This window comes from Crocodylus porosus, unplaced genomic scaffold, assembly GCF_001723895.1.
Source record: "Crocodylus porosus isolate Cpor-Errol unplaced genomic scaffold, CroPor_comp1, whole genome shotgun sequence".
Lineage (NCBI taxonomy): Eukaryota > Metazoa > Chordata > Crocodylia > Crocodylidae > Crocodylus > Crocodylus porosus.
In genome coordinates, this window is record NW_017728909.1 from 13,531,361 (window position 1) to 13,545,276 (window position 13,916).

Consider the following 13,916-nt stretch of genomic DNA (forward strand, 5'->3'; position numbering starts at 1 on the left):
CCCTGTTTGAATTTCTGTGTCGCTATGTATATTGTTAAAATGGCGTCAAACTCAATTTCCAGATTCAAACAACTCCCTCAACTCTGCAGGAGTTCAGGTCTGTATCCCAACTTCACAGCTGACCTTCTCTCTCATGAAAAAAGACCATAGCAAAACCCTGGACAATACTGAACTCTGGCATTTCAACTGTCGAGGCTCGGGACTATTTGTAGACTACTGGTGTAAAAACTATGCAACGACTGCTTGAACTCAAATACCGATAAGAAAGCAAGTTATTTTAAACAAAGTGATTCTTTCTTTATTTGGGTTTTGGCATAGTAAAAATGCATTCGAAAGCTGTTTTCCATTACAACGTGCTGGTTTTACTGCATGTTCTCCCTTTAAAGCATTCTCTCAAGAACATATATATTCAGCATCCAGACAGAAACACTTTCTGAAACCACTGAAAATTCATCACCCTCAATACACACGACCTTTTCAACAGTTGCGACAGGTAGGCCCAATGGAATACCACGGAAAGGGCAAAGCCAGAAAATTTGCACTTCTAAGTGCCAAAGATTTTAGTTCTGTGTGCAGCACTTGTAATTCTGCAGTTGCAGATTCATTGGCTTGCTACAGATATTGAAGAGCTCTGGGTCCCCAAAGCCCCCCCCGGTCCCTGGATTTATTTCACTATTTCTTTTAGTACATAGAAATGAAGGTTGGTATCGATATAAGTAATACAGTGTATCCTGGGGACTACCATAGTTATGTGGGGCAAGCAGAAATGCAACTGATGCTAGTTCATTTTCCATAGATGACAAGTTTTTGGAGGAACTAAAAGCGTTAAAAAGAAGTCCATGTTACTGCTGGCAGTGCCTTACAGGCAGAGATGTCCTCTCCATAAGAAATCACTGATGTCCGTTATATTTTGAAGAGGCTTAACTAGACAGTAGTAACTCAGCCAGATACCTCTTTATACTCTAAAGTTAGGGGTATAAACTAGAGGACAAACAAGGAACAGAAATGGAATACACAGATTTTTCCCTTCCAATTTGTATGTATGGCATATACAGTTATTTGTTAGAGCTCTCAATGTGTTTTACATAGGAGGGATGCACTATTACCCTCCATTTTACAGATTTTACACAGGCAGAGAAAGACAGAAAGGGACTTGCCCAAGGTCAGCAAGTCAGTGGCAGAGCCAGGAATAAAATTTAGGTCTTCTGAGCGTACGATGTGCTTGGAGCATAGGGCATCGTGCATACCGGACAAGGCCTGTCTCAAACGAATAAACCTCTGGATATCAAGCCACAGTGATGGTAAGGTAAGGTTTCTATCCACTCACAGCTGGTGAGTTCATTGAACATAACCATATAATCCTTAGGGGGATGGGAATCCCCAAAAAAATTCCTGTGACCCATCAGTTTAACTTGTAAATGTTTACTCTTTCTGTGACTTATATGCAAATCATTTCCAAAAGGCTTTTTTATAATGAAAAAATTCCACTTACTGAACACTTACATAGGCCATGTCCACATGAGCAGGAATGTACAGTTTGTAGCACCTCGAAGCCTTTTGAGGTGCCACAAAAAGTACGTGGCACATCTGAACCATTTGCTACGCTGCATATTTGTAGCTCAGTGGCAAAATTAGATACCGGGAGATCCTGGTATCTGAAAAAAAAAACACGGAAAAAAAAAGCAGGGTGGCACACATGGCTGCAGCATGCGTTGCCTGAAACTGGAGCCTGGCAGACCAGAGCCACACTGTGGTTACCAGCCAGGCTCTGTGCACCCGGGTCACCAGCACTGCAACTCCTGGAGGCCCCCAGGCCCCTAGGTAAGCTGCTGGGGATGACCCCAGCCTCCCCTACTCCACCTGAGACAACTTGCCGCGCATGCAGGGACATGCCCAAGGACAAGTAGCAGTGGCACAGATACTGAACACTTACACTGCTATTTGTCCCTGCAGAAACACACGTTCCTGCTTGCAGAGACATGTCCATAGCGTGCATATGTGTATGCATGGATATGTGCATGTTTTCTTCCATGTTTAATGTGCTGTTGTGCTGGTTGTGGATGAAACGAGACTTTTGCTACAAAGATGACCCCTCTCTTCTGTGTAGAGGGAGGAAAAAAACCCACATTTTCTATGAACTAGTAAACAAAATGCTTTTTCATCAGCTCTGAGAATAGTTTCTGTACATCTCCAAGGGGAACCACAGGTTTCCTAAACACAACAAACTTTGAAGCTGATCCAAGGCCAGCGAGATCAACAGAAAGACGTGGGCTTGTACCAGACTCTCTACAGACCCCAAATTCCTTGATAGTTATCCTGACACAAAGGATGCAGAAGCACACTCTTAACACTACACATCCTGAATGGTTATTACTACCGCTTCGGAAGTCTACCATCCCCTCCCTGCTCCATCAAAAGGATGAAACTCTAACCTTAACCTAAATGGATGAGTCTTGTAGTGAGGGCAGAGATCCCTACCTACTATCATTTGGTTGCTAGTCTGGTATATCTGCCTCTGGCGCCGATAGGGATGGAGATTTTTATTTTGCGTGATCTTACTCTCAGCTGATAGACAGAGATGCTAATGATATTAATACACTGCTGTTTGCAGTTAATAGAGTTTATTTTTGCACTCATTCACCATGGCTATGTGTAAGTTTTTACCTGAAGATACATTTCTTGACCAAATTTACACACGCACGCAGTCAGCTGAGTCTTCCACTCTCCAGCCAATTATTCTGGAGAAAGCTATCCAGTGAGTGTATCCATTTCTCATCAACTAAAGGACACAGTCGCTGGCAAGTGAATGACCTAATGTTTCTGCTACTCAAACTCCAAGCAACCTACAGTAACTTAAATTAGAACATGTGCAATATAATTAGATTCCCTTCCCTTACAGACTTGTCGAGTTGCTTCAGTTTGAAGAGAAGGGGACACTTCAAACAGAGGCTGTAGCTCGGCAGCGCTGTCTGACTACTCACAAGAAGGGTTTTACTTTTAGCTAGACAGGAACAGGACTGTGAATAAAATGAAGCCTTTGCACTTGCAGCCGGTGCCATACAGAAAGTAGATTTTCACGTAGGGAACGTGACAGATAGCCCTGAGGAGCAAAATGAAACCTTCCCAATTTTCCAGGAAGTACTCAATATGGACCCATTGCTGCTTGCTCCTTCCTCAGATCAAAATGCAGACACTGAGATGCTCATTAGTCTCATTCTCGTCTCATCTAGGCCTTGCCTCCAACTTCAGACCACAATCATAGGGACCAAAATATTCACCTACAAAAAACAGGTTGTTCCTGAAGCACGTCGAACCCTGCTGGAAGCTAGAAGGACCAAGTGTTTTCTGACAAAGCCTCCAATTGTAAAATTTCCAACCACATTTTTGAAGGCCCAAATAGTTTGGAGGGTCTTTCAGATCGGTGTATACATGTTTGAAGGGGGCTCAAATGATGAACCTTTCCAGGTTTGCCTGCTGCCACCTTGCCATTTGTACAGACATTTTTAACTATTGAAGCACCAAATTCAAATCTCACAGCAGTCTCAACGGGAAGTGTCCTTGACCAAAAACCTCACTGATACTTTTTCAGTAAACACAACCACAACCAAGAATCAAACATATACCAGGCTGACTTGTGATGTCCTTAATCCATTTTTAGCCAGGAACGGGGGAACCAAAAGAATAAAAACAGAGCACAACTACCAATAAAAATCAAAACCAAACCTTCTTTTGAGGTGTAGAAATGCTTGATTAACCCATCTTTGCATGTGCTGTTAGGATGTCAGCTCTCCCAATATGTGTTCAAAAAATATCTTGTACTTCGTATATTGAACTGTCAAGATATCACAAAATAACGAACAAACCAACCAAGTGAAAGTGACTGCTCTGATGTTGCTGAACCATATGGAGGCAGGCGAAAACAGAAGCCACGCAAGAAAAGCTGTTCCCTGAGGCCCAAGGTCACAGGGCTCCAATAAGCAGGAATGCTTCTGGGTCCTTATCCAAACTTCACTTCAGTCGTTTGAGGTCCACTTATTATTATAACCTAGAGCCGCGCACATGCTGATGCTAACCACAAGGTATCATAACTGACCACAGGCAGAATATAACTAAACCTTGTATAAGTTAACCAAATGGCAGTGCCATCAGTTGCCTCTGGGACTCTTTTGCAGCAGCTTTTCTTGCAAATTATTTCTACCAGGACACTACTACATTCGGTAGTTGTACATTTGGAAGCTTTATCTTTGTGCCCACAAATCATGTCCCCAAGGATGAGTGCATTATTCACTTGCTTTGGCTGGGAGTGGGTGGTGGGATCTGCTCTGTTTGATCCAGTTTGTGTGACTTCCGAGACGACGTCCTCGGTTCTGAGAGTGTCATGTGGCAAAAGTACCCAGATAACACCAATACGTGTTCTCATGTATTTTTGAATCCTTTTGCTTATTTTCTTGGGCAGGCTCTTTTCTTTTTAAGGAAGCATGCTAGAGCACTGGCTTGGGGGCCAGGGAATTTGAGATAAACTCATGGCTCTGGTTTAGACCTGTAACAGAACAGAAGTTCAGTGCACATTAACCAGTTTCAAAATGGTTGAAACTGGTTTAAGATAAACCTGGTTGAATGTAGTATCAGACTTAACTGATTTGGGTCAAACTGGTTTATGAAACTTCTGCCCTGGACCCCTTCCTGGTTCAAGTTAAATCACAGTCCCCCAGCATCCCAGCATGCTTTCTAGCCCTGGGCTGGGCTGGGCTGTCTGGCTTGGCCCCGCCCCTTTGCTCCCTAGCTGGAGCAGTGAGGGCTGGCTGACAAGGAGGACTGGGGCAGAAGCCCAGCTGGGGATGCAGCCCAGTCTACAAGGAGGGGCTGGAAGCAGGAAGAAGAAGTGAGCAACCCTGCATAGTCCTGCTGCTATAATTCTGTAGTGCAAATCCCAGAGACCTCAGGGGCAGCAGGAAGAGGAAGTGAACACACAGCCAGAGAGCCGTGCTCTAGCGCGCCGCCCCCCCCCGCCGGCTTCTGGCCTGAGCCTTTGCAGGCACATGGCTGCATTTCCTAAATCAAAGGTAAATGTCTGTTCACTTCTGTTTCAATTTAATTTGTGCACTTTAGACTAACCTGCAAACACTGAATTGATTTAGCCACAGGCTTTTTGACTGTCTGTATCTAGCCTTCATTTGTGTCTGTAGAGCACCTGGCAAGACAGTGCCCTAAGGCTAAGTACAGACACTCAAAAAGCATGAGGCTGAATCAATTCAATTTTTGCAGGTTAGACTAAACTGCATAGATTGAATTGATAAGCATGTGAACAGACATTCACTTTGACTCTGGAAATGCAGCCACCTGCCTGCAATGGCCCAGGCCAGAAGCTGGAGGGCACTAAAACATGCCTCCCTCCTTATCTGGAGCAGACAACTTGGGCCAAGCCTCGCTCATCCACTTTGCTAGGTGGGGTTTGCAGGGAAGGTGCAAAGCAAACTGAGATGCTAGGGGACCGTAAATTAACTTGAATCTAGAGAGGATTTGGGGCAGAAGTTCAATAAACGGATTTAACCTAAATCAGTTAGGTCTGATACCACATCCATTCAGATTGCTCTTAAACTGGTTTTGGTCTTTTTGAAAGTGGCTTATGTGCACTGAACTTCAGTTGTGTTGCAGATTTGAACCGGTTTCTGATCACTGATCCTGATTTATGTGCAACTTCTGGCCCTAGCCCAAGTCTTGTTTGTGGTCTGTAATTGCTACAGTTACTCAAAGGGGTTCATGATGCTTGCTTGCTTATAAGAGCTGAAGGAAGGGTGACTGCATTGTTCCATATAAAGCAGAGACAAGGGAGAAAAAAAAGTAAATTAAAAGAAAAGGCAGCACATAAAACTCCCTCCCTTGTCCAGGGGAAATGAATAACTTTAACATTAGAGCCTGTCTGCTTCTGCTCTTATTTGAAGCTTTGTATAATAATAAAAGATGGACTGGACAAGAACTCCCCTTCCAAGAAATTCAGGGGACCTGGTCTGCCTGTGGCCCTGACGTTTGAACTAAGCAACAGTAATCTAATTCTTGATCCCATTGGGCTGGCAAACACCACCAGAATACACCTTTTACTGGGCACATACAATTACTCAGGAACCAGTACCCCTTGCCAACAAACAAGCAGCAAGGTCCATTACAGAACTACCCCTTCCTGGTGGGCAAGCAGTGCAACCTCAGGAGGCAGCTCTCTTCCCTGGTGGGCAAAAGGAAAGGCTCAGGGTAACCACATTTTTCCTCACCAGCCGGGAACAAACTAGCAGTAAGCCCAGATCCTCAAAGCCCAGTGTTGCAATACTGCTAGCAGTGCAAGGCTAGCAGAAAAGCACTGCCGTGCGTAGATCCACGGAAACACAAGCTCTCGCTGGTGTTGTTTCTCAGTGGAGGTCATGGCAGAGAGAGTGGGAGTAGAAGAAGAATAAACAAGAGCTACACAAACCTCTCCACAATAAACAAGAGAGGTCGTAGGTGTCTATTCAGAACGTCTACCCACGCTCCAGGAGAGTGGCAGCAAATAGGGCTAGCATAATGCCTAACAATCTCATGTTCAAATCAGCCGTGTAACTTAGGGAGTGTAACTGAAACACCAGAGCCTAATTCAAATGAAAACAGGGGGGTTACTAAGGATACAGGCAGACTCTTAGAGTAATTAAACAAACACACACACATGCACACACATGCGCGCACACACGCAGGCCTTATTTAATCAAATCCCTGACAGTTGTTTATGGAGAAGAAGGTGTTGACGGTTCACTTGTCTTGGATGGATTTCTGCCGGAATAAACACCACTGCTTTCAAAATGTCTAATCCCATTTTCTTGTCAAAAATATGCACTGGAACTATATACAAAGAGGGTATCGTTGCTGCTGGCATGCTGGAGAGTGGGGACTCCATGTATGGGAAAGACTGAGCTGCTAGAGTGTTTTGGAAAATCAAGAGTTATTTCACAACAGGGCATGACATCTTCCTTGGAGAAAACTTGCCTACATTCTCCAGATTGCTTTGGAGATAGTAAAGAGGCAACATTTGATTTCAATATACACTAAGTTGGATCGAACTAGACTCAGTCTATAAGCTCTGATTCCCACCCCCGACGGAGATACAATTAAACATTTAAGGCTTCAATTCTGTTGTCTCTCAAACCACTTTTTATATTCAAACACATGTGTAATTGCTTGATAAGGTTTAGATAGTCTCAGTTGTAAACTGGAGTGTATTGGATTTAAAAGGAAAGGTGGAAAGGTAAAGGGCTAATTTGCAATTGGCATAAATGAGCAGAGCTCTACTGAATTAAAAATGCTACCCCGAGTGGAAAACTTGGCTCTAATCTCAGATCTAATATGAATATGTATCTGAGCCTACCCCTACCAGTGCCTGTTTGAGCAATAGCTGCCTTTTCATATTCACTAAAATACAGGTGCAAGCAAAGCACTCATACCACCTCCATTCTTCTTCTCTTAATCTGCTTGGCTAAGCTTCTAGGGTCTTTTTAAACTACTCCAATCAATGGCCCAGTTCTTCAACATGTTAGGGCTAGGGACAGACATTCAAAAAGCCTGATCCTGAATTAATTCAATCTTTGCAGGTTAGTCAACCTGGCTAGGGTGAACCAGTTTGTAACCACACAGATATCCTCTCTGTACTGAAGAAGTGCAACCACCTGCCTGGAGTGGCTTAGGCTAGAAGCCAGGGGGATGCTAGAGCAGCCTTCCCTTCCCTTGCACAGTGCTGAGCTGAAGGGGTGTGCATCCAGGCCCCGCAGGAGGCTCTGATTAGGGAGGGGCCTCCCTCCCCACAGTAGCCCATCAGGGAATGATAAAAAAGTGTTTATCACCCCATTAAGAAAACAAAAGCTTCTCTCAGTAGTTCAAGCTCTTCTTAAGCATTTTTTTTACCAAGGAAGGAACAGAGGAAGGTTACCAGCTACTTGTTGATTAGCTTAAAAGCCGTAAGTCGACACAGTCCTGTCTGCCTTTGTCCCATCTTCCACAGCATGTGGTCTGCCAGCTAATGCTGAAGTGTCTGTGTAAGGCAGAGGGGAGTGGGGATCCCTGCTTGAGTGGGGGGGAGGAGAGAGGGAGGGGAGTAGGAGGAAGTCAGGCAGACCCCCTGTACCTGTAGTCGCTGCCAGAGCTGCAGCCAGGGAGCAGAGGGGAGGGGCCAGCCCTGCTGTGGAGCTGAGAGCCCACCCAGACCAGAGAGCATGCTGGGGATGTTGGGGGAGTCTGATTTAACTTCAACCAGGAAGGGGTCTGGGACAGACATTGCATAAACCAGTTTGACCCAAATCAGTTAAGTCTGATGGTACATTCAACCAGGTTTATCTCAAGTCGGTTTCAGCCATTTTCAGACTGGTTTATGTGCACCGAAAACCTGTTCTGTTACAGGTTTAAACCAGGTTCTGATCACTTAAACCAGTTTATGTGTAATATCTGTCCCAAGCCTAACGACCAGAGACATTAAGTGCTTTGCCCTCAGACATGGCATGGCAGTCACAGAATTGGGTGAAAAGCCCAGACCTCCAGTCCTATACTTCCTTGGTATAATTATTTATTATTCTATTACACTGGTAATATTAGTTATTATTTATATATTTATTATTAATTATTTCTTATTCTACTACACAGAGGCCTCACCCAACAGCATGGTGCTAGGCAGTGTACAAGCACAGAACAAGAGACTGACCTTGGCCCTAAAACTTTCAATACAAATAAACAAGCGAGTTAAAAAAAAAAAAAAAGAAAGAAAGAGAAAAAAAAGAAGCTGCAGTACAAGGAAATAGTTCATCCAGAGCTGTGTCAGCATTGAATCCATTATTTTGTGCCTTTAGAGGCACCGTCTTTGTCCAAGCAAAATCATCTCCACACTTTTAAAAAGGGACCTACTTGCTTGCTGTAGCCATTCCCCAAGGAACACTTAGCTGCTATTTTGTACACAAGGCAGCATGCTTTCACCGGTGTGAAATGAAAGGTTAGCACCATGGCAAAAGTTATCAACACAGAAAACGTGGCTCTTTCTGCATAAATAATTAAGCAGTGTACATTTAAAGCATGAGCCCTGAAATGGAACCGTTGCCAAAAGGGAGTAGCTGTGTCATTTGAGTTAATCTTTCATAAGCCAAACCTTCAGACAGTTGTCTGTGTGGACACTTCCCAATGCCATGCTTCCTTTTGAACCAGGAGTTCTTAGAGCAAAGCATTCAGGTAGTCCCACCAGGACCCTCTCGCTGTGTGTGCAGAGAGAGATTTAAAAAGATCACAAGGCAGGATTGTGAATCTCACGATCCTAGGGACTAGCATTTCTTCCAGGTATCAGAGGGCAGCCTTTTGGACCCATCTGAAAACAGAGTAGGGGCTTTGCATGCTGAGCCAATATGACCAAACTCCTTGCAATGTCACAGATTTCATAGACATTAGGGCTGGAAGGGACCTTGCAAGCTCACTGGGTCCAGCCCGTTGCCAAGCGGGAGGGCGTCCGCTGGTAAACAGGATCCCAGCAAGACAGGCATCCAAATGTTTCTTGAAAATTTGTTTCTTACTTCCATTTTTTTTTTCTCCATTCTACTTCCACAACACTTCCAATCCCAAATCTTTGACGACGTGTATTTCAGGCACTGTACTTCCACCCAAAGGAAAGCATCTATGGCTAGACATTTAGTTACAGAGAAGTGTTTGTCTTGATCTAAACAATGGTCATCCCTAATCTGAAAGGACCCAAGTGAAATGCTAAATGGACAGTTAGCACTGCACTGATGGCTCTCAGGGCACTGGAAAATCAGATCCAAAAAAGGAGATAAAGTCATCTGGAGGAAAGAAGGCCTTCTGGCTAAGACATTAGAAAGGAATGCCAAAGACATAGATTCAATTCTTGGCTCTGCCATGGACACCCTCTGTGACCTCAGGGGTAACATTTGATCTCTGTTGGCCAAAGCTTGAAAATTACTCGGTTTCTATTTAGGCCCATGAATGTATAGGGACAGATTTCCAAAAGCGCTCAACAGGGAGCCGTTTTCATGGACAGCAAAGATCTCGGTGGATGATGAGCACTTATGAAAGTACCTCATCTGAGCAGTTTTCCCATTCTTTGCCTGCTCTATTGATCTGTAAACTCCTTAGATGGGGACAGTCTCTTAATGTGGGTATCTACAGTGCCTGGCATAGCCTAGGCAAATTTTGGTCAGGTCTAGTGAGCACTATGACAATACCTTTGGGCATCATCCATACATGTGCTCCGGAGTGGAGGGAGGGGACCACTTTAATTAAAGTGCCTGCAGTGTCAGGTATATTCAGCATCCCCCACATAAAAATGGTGGCTGGGACACTTTAACTAAAGCTCATTGAACAAGCTTTAGTTAAAGCCCCCCCACCACTGTTTTGAAATGTAGGGATGCTGAAGGCATGTGATGTGGAGAGTGCTGGGGTGCACTGATTAGCATGCTCCAGCAGACTTGCAGCAGGTTCAGTTGAGTCTGCTCCAACATGTGCTAGCTAGCACATGTTGGAGCAGAGGTCCGTCACATGTATAGGTGCCCTTTGCAGCACACTCTCCTGACGGTTGCTGAGGAAGCTCAGCGCTCTCAGCCCCTGCCAAAAGAGGAAAAACTCCTATAAGGGAGGAGAACTCAACTGCCCATATTGTTGGAGAGAGCAATATCCAAGAGCTCTTGGGTAGTCCCTGTCACATCATATAATGAATAGACCAGATAAGATTATTTAACATTTTAGATGCCTACATCTATGAACAAACATACATGCACGTATGTGCAATTTTTTAAATAATCAGATCTGATTTAATTTTTGTCTTGGGTAATAATTATACAACTAAAATGCATAATAAAAAAACAATGCTCATAGAACCAAATTAGAAACCTCAAGAGTTATGCAGTGCCACTGTTGAGGCTGCCTGTGCATTATAACACAGGTTATACTTCATCATACACTTTTTTATCCTCCCCGGGACCCTTGCCGCCTTGACCACATTGGCGAGGTGATGTTTGCTGCAATCCTGGGACAAATTCATGAGGGGTGAAGCCCCAGATGAGTTCTTTAAGTCATTGCAAATGCACGCAGCGGACGCAGCTTAATCATACAAGATCGGGTATTCAGGGCATCTCAACTATGTTACGGATGAAATACGTTAAGAGTCCCTTAGAGGGTCATACATAGGTTTTTCTGGTATCCCTTTTCCCTGAAAAAGCAGGTGTCTCAGTGACCACATTTCCACCACCATTTGGCTCACATGGGGAGGAAAATAAATGTAGAAAGTATGACGACTCCAGCAGTGCCCTTCAGTAACTTTTCTGTGAATAAAAATGTCAGTATATTTCAGGACTAGACACATGCTTCAGTGTGCGTCCCCCATTAGGAAACTTAAGACTCTCCTCTTCTTGCAGGCTTGAAGTCCCTATTTCTAGCCCTGTGATCCATTAAACACCTTTAGAACCGTGACATTTTTATGTATAAGAAAGATGTCACCGATCCAAGATGGACTATTGATCACACTGAGCCTTGGACAGGTAAATAATGTAAGGGTGAGAGGAAATTTCCAAATTTGGATGAAGCTCCTCTCTCTTAATTGCATCTGTCTGAACTGTGCAGGGCTTTGGGACGTCAAATGGATTAATGGGCAGGGAGCAGATGAAGTGGTCAAAAATGAAAAGATAAATAGACGTACTATGCTCCTTTCCTCTTTCTCACAGGGAGACATATACAGATGCCTTTGCAATTCACTGGCTTTTTTGGTATTTGTGTCACCCTCACTCATTAGTGTCTTGAAATCTTCCAGTCATTGAATCGTAACTATTACATTTGGACAGGACCTTTCCGGTTAGCCAGACCATCCTTCTGCAATATGCACAACAGGTCCTACTGAATATTTCACACACCTAATTTAGTGTTGCCATCAGTGAGGTCATTTCCTTTCTAATTACCAAGGCAGGGATGCAATGGGCCACTAGCTCTTCACTCTAACATCTGTATTAATTTCCAATATGTATTTAGCATGCGCTGCATATGGCTATTCAGTCCAGAGTAAAATATGCCTGGCAGCATATAGAGTTTGCCTGACAAACTTTCTAGTTCCCTACTGACTTGGCTTTTCACAGGAAGGGAACTGCTCCTGGACTTTCACGAGTGGGGTTTGAAAGTGTACAGCGAGCCACCCATCCTTCTTCCTTTTGACAAGTCTATTTTACTATGAGTCTGGGAGCGTGGAGGAACAAAAGAAAGCTGCTTTGATGCCACCACAGTATTGCATGAGTGTGTAAATGATATCAGGGCTCATATTCTATAGTGATCTACATCTGCTGCAACCTTATTAAATATAATAGGGCTATAAAAGGTGGAATTTGGCTCCTTATGCTTATGCATGGGAGGGCTGAGGTGGCCGCTGTGCAGGGACCACCATAAGAAATCCTTGCCTCTTGTGCAAGTTCTGGACCATCATGACTACAACATGACTCTTACACTAGTGGAAAAGACGTTGTCTACTGATAATGATCTTAGCTTTATTTCTTAGGTATTTCTCCCCCTTTCTTTGCTGCATTCAGTGAACATTATCTATTAAGGCTAGTGGGGCATGTCCTACACGAGGCTCCATTCCTTGCAATCACAGTAGAGAGAACAATTGGACTCCAGGCCGACACACTGTCTTAGCTTTTACCCCCCGCATCATTGCGTTATTAATCAGAAAATATGTAGAAAACAGGAAGAGACCACACCCATTGTGAGATAACTGAATGCATCGAGGCTGTCTGGGAGGTAAAAGCCGAGAAATATAGAAGTGACACATGCACACACCACCCACAACGCTCCCCTCCCCCTGCAATTATATATTCAATGGTAGGTGCGATGCCTTCTGCATTTGGGACAGAGGTTGGACTAGCTGACACATGAGGTCCCTTCCATCTCTATGAGTCTATATTCAAGCCCTGCTAAAGAGAGTTCAAACAGGTACAGCTAGGGTAAAGTTTAGCCTTCCAGCTAATTGCAACAGTAATTACAGTATCTTTTTCAGATGAAACAGAAAATTGCTGGAGAGATCCTTGAACACAGGATGTTAGACCGCTGAAACGGGCGGTTGCGTGTTTGATACTTACAGTGGCACAGAGCAATGCGTTCTGCTATGGTGAACGGTTGCAATACAGGAACGGGCAGCAATGCATCACCAGGATACCACAACCCATTACAAAGTGTGAGACTCACCTCACCGCCACCACGAGCACGCAGACTTCGTTGTGGTGGAGCCTAACGGTTGTTAACGAGACTTAACAGGTCGGAGGAGGTTAAGGGACACTGCTGTAGCACCCTGAAATCAGCTAATCATTGGCTTTGGCCTGCTGCGGGTACTGGGATTTACCCTGATTTTTGGAATCGTGCCATGGGACATTGAGGGATGATAGGGCACAGGGGACTTTCAGCTTCTGTATTTTCTGATATGCAGCACACCATGTCCCTCAACACCAAGCACAGGAATGGGTCCTGTTCTCATTCAGAAGGGAAAAATGCCATTTCATTTTCTTCCTGATCATTCGGTAGACCTTTGTGTATATAAAGATGGGGGGCAATTATCTGGTGAGATACTCCAGCTCTTGCTTACCTTCAAGCATCTGATGAAGTGCCCTACAGTGAAATGTTCCCTTTAAACTGAAGCATGTTCAAATGAATTGTAGTAGTGGTGGTTTCCTTTTCTACTGCATTTGCCAGGAATCAGCACGTTCTGGAGGTGCAGTTTTCTTCACGCGAGTGAAGACACTGAAGGGCTTGGGGATGGTGAGGGTAGAATACAAAGCACGAAAATATAATTTAAAAGTATGCTTGCACTACCTCCTTATCCTGGGGTATTCTGGGCTCCCGCCTAGCTCTCCCATCTGTATTTTCAATAAGCACATGCT

General features: G+C 44.2%; 1 protein-coding gene across 1 annotated transcript in view; it reads right to left on the bottom strand.

The window, feature by feature from the left end:
* The window catches only part of SETBP1 (SET binding protein 1), a 325,029-nt gene that overhangs the window by 123,418 nt on the left and 187,695 nt on the right, over positions 1–13,916 (bottom strand). The gene's annotated exons all lie outside the window — the stretch shown is intronic.